This window comes from Meleagris gallopavo, chromosome 8 (genome assembly GCF_000146605.3).
Source record: "Meleagris gallopavo isolate NT-WF06-2002-E0010 breed Aviagen turkey brand Nicholas breeding stock chromosome 8, Turkey_5.1, whole genome shotgun sequence".
In the NCBI taxonomy this organism is placed as follows: Eukaryota; Metazoa; Chordata; class Aves; order Galliformes; family Phasianidae; genus Meleagris; species Meleagris gallopavo.
Window position 1 is genome coordinate 16,861,865 of NC_015018.2, and position 11,724 is coordinate 16,873,588.

At 47.3% G+C, this 11,724-nt stretch overlaps 2 long non-coding RNA genes across 2 annotated transcripts; one reads left to right on the forward strand and one right to left on the reverse strand.

Moving 5' to 3' along the window:
• The first annotated feature begins 954 nt into the window (after positions 1 to 954).
• On the forward strand, positions 955 to 9,532 carry LOC109368806. Its single transcript, XR_002117158.1, has 2 exons — positions 955 to 1,421; positions 9,160 to 9,532. It is a non-coding gene; the product is annotated as an uncharacterized LOC109368806 (long non-coding RNA).
• Positions 9,533 to 9,636: 104 nt separating this feature from the next.
• On the reverse strand, positions 9,637 to 11,718 carry LOC109368805. The gene is made up of 4 exons (XR_002117156.1): positions 11,384 to 11,718; positions 10,944 to 11,248; positions 10,198 to 10,300; positions 9,637 to 9,861 (listed from the first exon to the last, which is right to left on the reverse strand). It is a non-coding gene; the product is annotated as an uncharacterized LOC109368805 (long non-coding RNA).
• Positions 11,719 to 11,724: the final 6 nt, after the last annotated feature.

The following is an 11,724-nucleotide window of genomic DNA, read 5'->3' on the forward strand; positions in this document are numbered from 1 at the left end:
GGAGCTCTGCAGAGAGGGACCTGGGCGTCCTGGTGGATGACAGGTTGGCCATGAGCCAGCAGTGTGCCCTCGTGGCCAAAAAGGCCAATGGCATTCTGGGGTGCATGAAGAAGAGCGTGTCAAGCAGGTTGAGGGAGGTGATCCTCCCCCTCTACTCTGCCCTGGGAAGGCCTCCTCTGGAGTACTGTGTCCAGTTCTGGGCTCCCCAGGACAAAAAAGACAGGGATCTCTTGGAAAGAGTCCAGCAGAGGGCCACAAAGATGGTGAAGGGCCTGGAGCATCTCCCCTATGAAGAAAGGCTAAGTGAACTGGGTCTGTTTAGCCTTGAGAAAAGACGACTGAGAGGGGACCTGATCCAGGTTTATAAATATCTGAGGTGTGGCGGCCATAGTGGGGAGGCCAGTCTCTTTTCAGTGGTACGTGGAGACAGGACGGAGGGGAAACGGACATAAGCTGCAGCATAGGAAGTTTCGCACGAATGTGCGTAAGAACTTCTCACGGTGAGGGTGACGGAGCACTGGAACAGGGCTGCCCAGGGAGGTTGTGGAGTCTCCTTCTCTGGAGATATTCAAGTCTCGCCTGGATGCCTACCTGTGCGACCTGGTGTAGGGAACCTGCTTTGGCAGGGGGGTTGGTCTCGATGATCTCTAGAGGTCCCTTCCAAACCCTACAATTCTGTGACTCTGTGATTCTGTGAGCGTATGTAAACCTTGGAATGGCTCCCCATGTCCTCTGTTCAGGGCTAAGATGATGGATCACTTTCATTTTCAAACAAATAAGCTAATAGATTTCTTTCAGATATTGTTTTAGGTTCAACTGCACATCTTGGATAGCTTGTACTGAAACTAGCACCAGCTTGTAATTTCTCTGCTGAGGGAAATTGGACTGGCCCTCAGGCTGAGCCTCAGCTGTGCCTCTTTCCCCCTTCCAGGTGTGGGGAGTGAGGTGCTGGGGTGAAGCACAGCTGAGCAGTGAGGCTCTGCTATAAAAGGGACCTGCTAGGTTAGGAGACTAAAAAAAGTTATCTGGGAGCTGAGAGTACATAGACTGCTGCTGTGATGCAGCAATAATGCAGGAATAATAGGCTTACAGCAAGACTCTGAGTGCATATCTAGAGATTTAACCTCAGATCTTTGATTGTGGTTAAAGCTTTGATTGTTGAAAGCTACTACAACAGCTGCTAGAGAGAAGAGGAAGTAGATGTATTTAAAAACTACTTTTTATGGTTGGTACCATGTAAGGGAAGGGGAGCATAGCAATGCCCAGTTCTCAGGAAAGAAAAACAAAAATACTCTGAGTAGAGCGTTACTTTCTGCAACTATCCCTAGTTTCCTGCTGTTTTCTGCTCTGGATGGAGCAAAGGAGAAGGTCTAAGGCAAATAAGATTAGGAACTAGAAGCAATTCTGAAAGTCTACAGCCTGTAAGTATTTCTGAAATTCTAGAATATCCTGTGTTTGGGGGAAGGAGTGAGTTGGCATCCTTGGTCTTATTTACAATGAGGGCTTCTGGAATTTTATCTCTTAATGATGATGTGGTAATCTGACCTGCTATATCATAGAATCATAGAAAGGCTTAGGTAGAGAAGGACTGCAGTGATTGTCTAGTTTCAACCTCCCTGCTATGTGCAGGGTTGCCAACTACTAGACCAGGCTGCCCAGAGTCAATATGTCATGTCTCTGTTTATTGCTGGGATACCATTAGTCTTCAAGAATATGAGTTGATTCTGGGGATGTAGCTGCTATCTGAAATGTTTTTGTGTCCTCTCCCAGATGCCTATGTGAACTTTGTTTCCAGGGTCTTTGAGCAATTTAATGGTGGATCCATAAGCTCTACACCAGAGTAGCTCTGATGTGGAGTGTCTTTGGCTAAGCCAGGATATTTCTCAGTTGGTGACCTCGCACCTCTCAGGTTGAAGGGCAGAGCTTAGGCAGTGTTATCTAAGGAGCTGGAGGCTAGGCCCTCCCTGGGATGAGGTTTGTCCTTGGGCTGCTATCTTGGTTAGATGATTTTAGACTTGAGGATATTTGTGTGTTAGCAGTGCGTGACCAGTTCATTTCACTTAGGTAACCCCTATGCTTTGTCATGACAGAGTGTGGCTTATGCATCAATCAGCTGGTTTCCTTGCTGAATGGTATCATTCTTATCACCCATGAAGTTTACTGTTCTTTGGCTTCTGTGCTCAGAGAGATTCAGCAACTCTCTGGCCCTGCTGTTTGCAGACAAACAGAAAAGCTGGCACTTCTGTTAGTGTGACCATGTCCCTGTGGTGGTTGGCAGGCTGTCCTGTTTGAGATAGTTACAGATGTTTGATCTTCAAACAATGTCCATAGGGAATCTTACTACATTTGAACAGCTCTCATCTCCTTTCATATCTGAAGAGCAGATATCATAGCTGAAAGGTTTCCAGTGGCTATATTTTCCTTGCTGTTTCATCACTGAGCAAACAAAGTAATAGCAAACTTTTATATTGCTTAATTTATTTAAGTATTTGGATCTGAAGTTGATTTATTTTCTCCATCTGCAAAATGTTCTTAGGTAAAATCAAGTAGACCTTTGGATACTTTGGAAACAACCAATTCCCCAAAACTCTGGGGATCTAGGCAGGCCCAATTATTCCTTTAGAATGTACAGCATACACTGCAGTATAGGGATATTGCAGAAGGCTCAGTAAGATGGGGATTGTTCCTTTTTATTAAGGAACAAGAGGTCATGACCAAGGTTAACCTATAGGTCACAGACTGTGAATGAGCATCCAGACTTCCTGAGTCCCAATCCAGTACATGTTTCACGCATCACATGGAGTGAGGAAAAAACAAACAAAAAAAACTGCTCTGATCTTCATGAGAATGAGGGAAGCCGGAGGAAGCAGTGGAGGAGCTGGTGTGTTCACCTTGTTGCAGCAGGGCCACACCAGAGACACTTCTCTGGGGCTAGGGAGTGTGTGTCCCTGGAGTTTAACTTGAGTAGGTGTTGATACTTGATTACCTGATGCACATTCCTTCATCCACTCTATCTGCAGTGTAATTAATTTAGCTGCTAAACTGATGGGATTTAATCTTGAGTTTTTTGCTGCTTCTCTCTAGTAACTCTGGTAAAGCAGCCTTGGAGAACTCCCACTTGATTCTCTGCAGCTTCCTAAATGCTACCGTTCCAGACAAAAGCAGCATCTGCTTGGGTTCCCAGCTGCTGGCAGAGCAGTTTAGAAGCCTCAGTGGGTACAGGAGCCAGGCCATCATAAAATCGTTAAGGCTGGAAGGGACCTTTGAGATCATCTAGTCCAACCACCAACACATGCTCACTAACCATGTCCCTCAATGCCACATTTCCACATTTCTTGACCGCTTCCAGGGATGGTGACTCCACCACCTCCCTGGGCAGCCTGCTTGCTAATGCATGGGGTAGCAGATAGAAAAGCACACTGCTTTCTGAAGCAGGAAAATTTCTGCTTGAAACATGGGGATTTGATAACAATTTGGCCCTGGTAGAAAGGATCTGGAGCAAAGTTCCTTTAGCCTTACAGCTGCTGACATCCTGCAGACTTTCCCTGAAGTCTGAGGTAGAGGTGGAAGTGTCAAAGTTAAGCAAAATTTTTGGGACTGTCTCAACACCATTGACATCACCTGTGTTTCACAGATGAAAGGGATAAGAGGATTAAAAAAAAAAAAGGAAAACAAGTTTTGAGAACTTTGAGTGAAAATTCATGACTAATACCATTAAAGCTGAGCTAGCTCACTTTGCCCTCTATCTTCAATCGCACCCAGTTTGGTTTATTTTACTTGAGCACTAAATGAATCCAATGGCTGCAGGTGATGCATGGGCTCGTGAGGTCCCATGGGCTGAGGGTCTTCTGCTCCCAGGTGAGGTGCTGGGCATAGAATTGCAGTGCTTTGTAGTCTGCCCGAGGTGGAAGCTGGAAGCCAGCTGCTGAATGCAAGCATCTGCTGATTGCAGCTCATTGGGCTGCCAGCATCAGCTGATTGAGCTGAAAGTGCTCTCACAGCCAGGACTTAACCAGTGATGACAGTGAAGAAGGGAAAAGCAGCAGAAAAACATGCTGTGTCTTAATAAATTATTATGTTGCTTGCATCAGTGTGCTGGGGCTGAAGGAGTTAGCAGAGAGAACAGGAAACATGTTTGCTGAAGCAGGAAGTTGTGCTTGAGTGCTGCTTCAGTGAGGTGTGTGTTAGTGCCATGCTGTATGTGTGCTCACAGAGGCCAGGTGCATGTGTGAAACTTCAGCAATCAGGGCTGGAACACCCCAGGAAAATCTGGAAACATGTTTTGCCTGTCAAGGTGTTTATTTCATTAGTTTGATTGTTCCTAACAAGTTTTGGACAGATGGTTCTGAGAACACAGCCCAGGAGCAGGTCTCAAGAGACCACATTTGGTTCTCAGCTTTGCGATGAGTGCTTTGGGTGTGCTTCTTACAAGGCACCTCTGTCTGCATCTGGATGTTGGGGTTCTGCCTCTTGGGCTGCAGGCTCTATCTAGGGCCGGAGCTGCTTTTATGTGCAAGATTGCGTGACCTGGTTCAAGCCTTTAAGCACTTCTTTGGGAGGAGTGCTTCGCAGACGAGGACACTATTGGTAATTATTAAAAATAAGAGGCTAAAGATAATATGGCTGTTCTTTCAGTCTCTAAGCATCTGCTGCTACCTGTGGTTAATCAGAGGATAGTTTGGGTCTGACTCAATAAAGCTAGTTTGGTTGCAGTGGTAATTCAAACGACGCACATTCTTTATGCACATATGGAGAAATCTGCTCCTTATGCAGAGGTACAGATATGACAGCCCCAGTGAGATGGGAACACAGATTACCTGGAGGCACATCCAGGGGGAGGCTTGTAAGGTAAAAATGTTGCTGCTATCTTTTTTAGGGCAATGCAACTTGCAACACATGGTGGTTTTTCCACATTAGAAATGCAGAATCTGCATAGTTTCCCTGGACATCATTAGCAGCTTTGAGGTATCACATATGGAGACACCTGAAACAAGCACACGCTTTAGAAAAATTACAGATTGCAGACAGTATAGTGCCTAATAGTGGGGCTGGGTCTGCCAGTCTGTGGTCCTCAGCCATACACTGAAGCATGCAAAGATGTGTGGGTGATGGAGCAGCATGGTTAGCTGCCTCTCATGTGGAACCCTCTTCCTTTGACTGCTGTGAGCAGTGGTAAAGATTTCACATGGCTTTACATAAATTGTTTCACGGCAGGTGGCTTGTTTGGCCAAAGAAGCTGTCCTGCACTGACGGCATCTGCAGGACACACCACCAAGTTTTACGAGTTCTACTTCGTACCACATTGAGTACCATCTTTAATATGTTTCTTCCAAACAGATGTCATAATTCCCTTTTTTGCTGTTAGAGGAAGAAATAGATTACAGCCGCTATTCCTTGTAGTACCTTCTATTAGCCTTTGTTATTAATAGAATCAAGCTGTTATTAGAAATAATGGGTAACTATTCATAGAGTGCATTCACTTAATGACTTGTGTACTCATTCACGTTCACTGTTGTTGCCCAGCTGGAGCTGGAAGGCCAACCCCAACGTGCACACTTGAAAGCAGGAGGTTATCCTGATGCACTAGTGGCTTCTAGCCAGCTGTTCAGAAATTCCTTCGGAGGGCACTTTGTTTCACCAGGTGCATATGTAACTCCATAGTCTTCATTTGCATGCAGCAGCCAGTGCCCTCGTGGGTGTGATCTGAGTTATGCAATCTGCTGAAGATGCTAATGTGTGCTGGCAGCCTTGTTCAACATCAGGCTCTGGAGTCTATCAGTTCTTGAAAACTCATCAGAATTACCAGTCTCCAGAGCTTATCACTGCTTGGAAAGCTTTCACTTAATATCTTAGGATGTATCTTTCTTGTCTTTGCCCAGTCATGTTTCCCGGCACCATTTCTCCATTCAAATCTATAGAAACATACGGAACTTAAATGAAAACTTGCACAAAGGGGTTTTGATGACTCTGGGAGGCATTGCTTTACTAGGATGATGAAAGGCAAACTTACTTAGCAGGATGATTGATTAGGAGAACATGTAACCCACCTGAAATGAACTGTTGGTACCTGGAAATGCCCCATGCCTTTAAGCTGAAATGAGCAGCATCATTGCCCCGAACAGGCAAAGCATGTGCCTACAGACAACAGTGTGTCGCAATCAGCCCTTTTAGCACAGGTTTATCGCTAAGATGTGTGCCCTTGGCAGAGTACGTGACCCTGTGGCACAAGGTGTACTTGAGCAGTTTAGGAATAAACTGGATGGATCAGTACTTGGCTATGTCAACACTATCATCTCTATATGGATGCGAACACAAGTTCAGATGGGCCACCATGCTAAGGACAGAGAACAACAGGAAAGGGAAAACCTGAAAAACTATTAGTTTGCTCTGGACTCTCATCTGAAGTATGATATGGTGGAGTCACTGTCCCTGGAGGTGTCCAAGGGAAGGACATGTGGCACTGAGGGACATAGTTAGTGGGTACAGTGGTGATGGATTGATGATGGTACTAGGTGATCTTAGAGGTCTTTTCCAACTTTAACAATTCTGTGATTCTATTCTATGACCACTTCTGGTGTCTGATTTTTTTTTTAACGATATCCATAGACTTCCGTCTCATGTCAGCTTCCTGTTATCAGAACTCCCTCTGATGCTATGGAGTTGCAGAGCTGTTTACAGGTGGTCCAGCTGACTCTTATATGAAGCAATAGCCTCCTCTGCACTGTAACGTACTGGTGCTGGACCTGGCTGTGTGAATTCCTCGCAGACTCTGGAGGGTTAGGAGGAGCACTGACTACGTGGCACCCAGCAGCTAGAAAATTGCATACCTGCTCTACGTGGGAACCCAGCAGAGCGGGATGGCCCAGGCCCTCAGCAGAGAGCTTCCTGGGATCTCGGCCATATGGCATACTGCACTGGTTACTCGTGAAGAGGTTCACTTGGGGCTTTCCTATACATGCGGTTAACAAGGTAGTCTACTTCTCCAGCAGCTTTCAGTTAGTGTAGCTGCTCTGTGGGAGGTACTGGCTCAGTCTGGCAGCTTTGCCAATGGTCTCAATTGGCTTCTCTTACTTTCACCTGCATGACTCTGGGTCTTCTGCTGCTGATGGAGGAAATGTATTTTCTGACTGCACAGCAAGGGGCTCTGGAAACACCTGGGTTGTAGGTAGTGTGCAGCTGGCACACCTGAATGCAATGCCAGTCAGCAAGCTGAGAGAGAGAGCTTCCATCATCTTGGGTGTCCACAGGGGAGGAATGGGTGAGTGCTCTGAAACTCTTCCTATTTTAGCTGTGTCTTTTCCCCTTCATGGAGTCTGAGCCTCCAAGAGGCTTCTGCCCTGAGCAAAGTGACTAGGGATGAGGGTAAAGGGCTGCTGTAATGGGGAAGCCCATGGGCTACCGAAGATGCTTCTGCCCACCCTGCCAAGAGCCATATCCTGCTGCAGCGGGACTTGAGCAACCATGAGGAAAGGAGAAACTGAAGGTCTGATCTGGGTGCTCTGACTCACTGCTCAGCTGAGCAGGAAGCATGGGGGGATTCAAATGGTGTGACCAGGAAAACAGTAGGAGCTGGGTTTTTGAGAAGGAACTAGAACAAAGAAACCTTTGTACTTCTTCCAGGCATGTGGTGGGGAAAAGGAATGGTTTTAGGCCTTTGTTATTGTGGTGAAAATTGAGAGGATCATGCTGCCATGCTTGGACTAGCTGTGTAGGTAGCTATCGTGGTGGTGGAGGGGAGGTCATTGTGTGGAGTGACACTTGTTGCTCTTCTTCACACTTTTGTGATAGGTCCCAAACAGAGTCAGAAATTCAAAATGGGTGGTGGTTTGTGGTTTGTATGACAAAAGGCATAAACCAGCAGGAAAGTATGTAAAGGTGACACTGAGCCACTGGCCGTGGGTTTAAGTGCTGAAATAAGCGATGCTGGTTGTTTCGCGAAGCCAAGTTCCTCATCCAGTTATTACAGAGCTGACATTTGGGAAATCAGATGCACATGTAGCCCTTATGGACAGACCCTGCTTTGCATGAGCTTTGAGTTAAGATTTGCATTGCCAGGCATCTCACTTCTCGTTGTCACTGTGATTGACTCATTGGCAGTGCATTGTGCCACTTACTGCCTGTCATGTCCTTAACTGGAATTAGCTGCCACCCATCTCCCAGTGGCTCAATCACAGCTCTCCAGCACCTCAGTTCCTTCTTGCCCTCTGCTGCCAGCCTACTCTGCAATCACTCTTGCAATAAGAACGATTTTGTACTGGTGTTCCCATCTCCCTCAAAGAGTTGCCTAACCCTGTCCTCTCAGCCATGGAAAAGCTATTTCCAAACACAGGAGCAAAGAGGAAGATTTTCAGCAGCTGTAAAGCTCTTCTTTTCCTGGGAGGTGCTCTGTTGATGCCAGCTGCCAGGGGTGTCTCAGTGATTTTCACTGATGATGGGGTAATTATATTCAAACTAAGGGGGCAAAGGGTTTATCTTAAGCTAACACATGGAATGAGTACTGCCCTCCTTCTCGCTGCACTGAGGCCCCTCATGATCACAAACAGCTCCTTTCCCCTCAGTAACCCTTGTACAGAGAGGAGCTGACTGCATTTAACAGGCCAGTGTGCTCCAAAGTGGGGTTTGCGTGAGAGATACAATGCCTAATCCCAGCCCCATAAATATATACTGTTTAATGCGCTTTGAGCAGTCTTTTGCATGTGAGCATGGCAATGAACAGCAAGAGCATCCATAATTATGGTGCTACTGCCCTTTGTTCTGAGCTGGTGCCACAAGGCCAGGCAGCTGACCTGCCTCCCACAAACCAGAGAGGGTCAGAGGCCACTGGTGCTGACACCGTACGCTGTGCCCAGGCAAACATTTGGGTTAGAAATGTCTGTACTCACTGGCCATGTGGAATGGAGATGTATCGCTGTTGTGCAACTGAAGGGCAAAGAGACACCCCCCAGCACTCATGCAGCTCGGGATCTGCCTGCACAGCTCGGCACTGTGCTGCTGGGCTGTCAGGGGACAGAGCTGACGGCCCTGTCAGCCTCACAGCAACACGGGCAGCTCAACCCCAAGGGGAGTAGATGGGACAGAAGGTCCCTACACAGTCATTGATGTGCCCAACCAAACCCTACTTCCCTGTGCCAGACACTGAATGTCAAATCTCTCTTTCAGACACTGCAGCAGAAAATCTGAGAAGCAGGAAAGCATCACCTGTGCCAGCTGCAGAAGGATTAGGAGAACCTGCCCAGTGTGTGTGAGAAGCCAATAGCAGAGTGAGAAATAAATGCATGATGAGTGATTCAGGCTCCAGGCTGGCCCAGCCCAAGGGGTGTGAACCTGCATCAGCTCCTGAGCAGCTCCATCCCACCCAAGGAACCTCTTGCCATTGTCCCATCAGGACTGATGTGCTGCCAGAAACCAGAAATAGCATCCTGAAGAAGAAAAAAAAAAAGGGGGGGAGGAGGGGGGAAATGTTTGTGCTGTATCAATGCATTCTGGTTTGGGTATTTTCATAACAAAATGTTTCTGGCCTTTGCTTGGAAAAGGTTTTTCAGCTGCATTTGTGTGCAAAAGCGCCAATTATATGTGTTATAATGGAAGAGGTCCAAATCAAAAGGAAAGGAAATAAAACACTGAAAGAGACAACGGCCTGGAGAAAAACCAACCCCAGACAGCCGGGAAATCCCAGCTCTTTGTCTGCAGATAGATCTGAAATGACCAAGGGATTTTTCCTTTGATTCTCAGGTTCACCCTGAATCCAAATAAAAGCTAATACTGGTATAGCTGACTTCTGCAAAGAGAAAACATCCATTTTTTATGCTCTTTTCATACACCCCTAATGTTCTGCCTGCACGTGACGCAGCCAATCAGGAACTGTAGAGAGACAAAGAAAATTTTCATAAACACAGAAAATAAATTGCAGACAAACATTAAAGCAAAGCTGACGCATTGTTAGCAGTGCTTTTATAGAGCCTTGATATTTCCTGAGGACTCTCATGGGTCCACAATCTCTTCCACCACATCAATCCCAGTACGTTGCGTGCTCATTAGCCCAAAGAGCACACTCCCATTTATGGGTTTGAGATGGGCTTGTGGGTCGGGAGTGGCACACTGAGCTCCATTCCTTAAGATGGGATATTCACCATGTGCCATCAGACATCATGCTAACTTGGGGTGTGTGGTTGCTGGAGGGCACAGTCCCATACTTACCAGCCTGCTACAGAGCTCCTTGCTGCAAGTCTCAGCCCTCCCGGCGTGGCACATGCAAATGCAGGCTGCCCATTGGCAACATTTTCCAGAAGTTTATCACCTCCTGTGTTAAAACAAACAAACAAACAAACAAAAAAACCCAACCTCTTATCAGTCAAGCTCAGCTCGGCTTTTCCGATTTCCAGTAATTCGTGGGGCATTCTGAACCTCCTCAGCTCCCAAACAAGGATGGTACGAGCCACAGCCATAGCCACTGCTCTGAGAGCAGCTCATGTTGCTCATTGTGTTCAGGGGGTCACTGCTGGAGGATAAGGGCTCCCACCACTAACACCCAGGAGTGGGGCCCATTGCACCAGCCTCATCCAACTCAACAGAGGTATCTGGGTATGAAAGGCAGAGAGGCTCCACTAGGAGGTGATTCACCCTTTTCCAAACCCGGTATCTCAGGGTGCTGCTGTGAGTCACTCTGGGAACCACCTCCCTGTCTCTCTGGGCTATAAAAGATGCTTATTTAACCTGTGTGGATCTCATGCATCACTTTAAAATTGCTTTAGTGGGTTGAAACCCGCCCCCTCCATTTTTGCCAGTGACGAGATACTTCAGCCCTTGGTTGGGTTGGAGGAATTTTGGCAGGGAATTGAGGGCAGGTGAGCGCAGCATGGCCTGACATCCTCACCTGCTGGAGGTGGGAGGGCCTTGGAACCTCCATCATAGCTGTAATGTTCCAGGACTTTGACATTACTTACCTCAGTTTTTCCAATGATGCACTTCCTGGTGGTCACCCATGAACAGCACATCTCAGCATCATTTCTTTGGGATTCAGGGTCAGGCTGAATCTATTTCAGGTGATCAAATGGCAGCTAAATAGCTGTTATCTAGATCATTGCTGCTTAATCCATCAGCTCGTAAAGACAGAAGTGCAACGTTAGGGCCATGTGAGTCTCCCTGTGTTCCTGCCTGTCACAATGACCGTGCACCAAGTGCGGGTCCCAGGTGACCTGGAGAAGGGTGGGCAGCACTGCTGATGGAGCACCAGAGGTTTTGCAGAAAGCTATTTTAAGAGAACCAAAAGAGACAAGCCACGTGAGACAGATGTGTTTGTTACAATGTCATGCCACAGCTGCTGTCATTCCATTATGAAATCCTGCTTGTTCTGCAAACTGCTATGATTTTCCATAAAGCTTACCGAGAAATAAAAGTTTGACAGGTTGCTGTAGTTAAGAATTCCGAGCCAGGGAGGGCTGGGTCGTCTTTAGCGACGTCAGCGCTCATCAACAAAGAGACCGGATCCACAGCATTTGTGCGTATGTACAGAACACCGAGCTTCATGTACGCATGAGTTTACAGACACGCACGAGCACAGGGGCTTGCGATCCCCAGAGCTCAGCACGCGCCGCAGCTGGTCGGGGGCAGCGCTGGGCTGCAGGGGCCCGCGCTCAGCAGGAGCGGCACGGGGATTGGAGGAGGCGGCTCTGGCGGCAACACGCTGCACGCCCCAAGTGTTTGGGCCGCGTTGCAGCCGGGTGC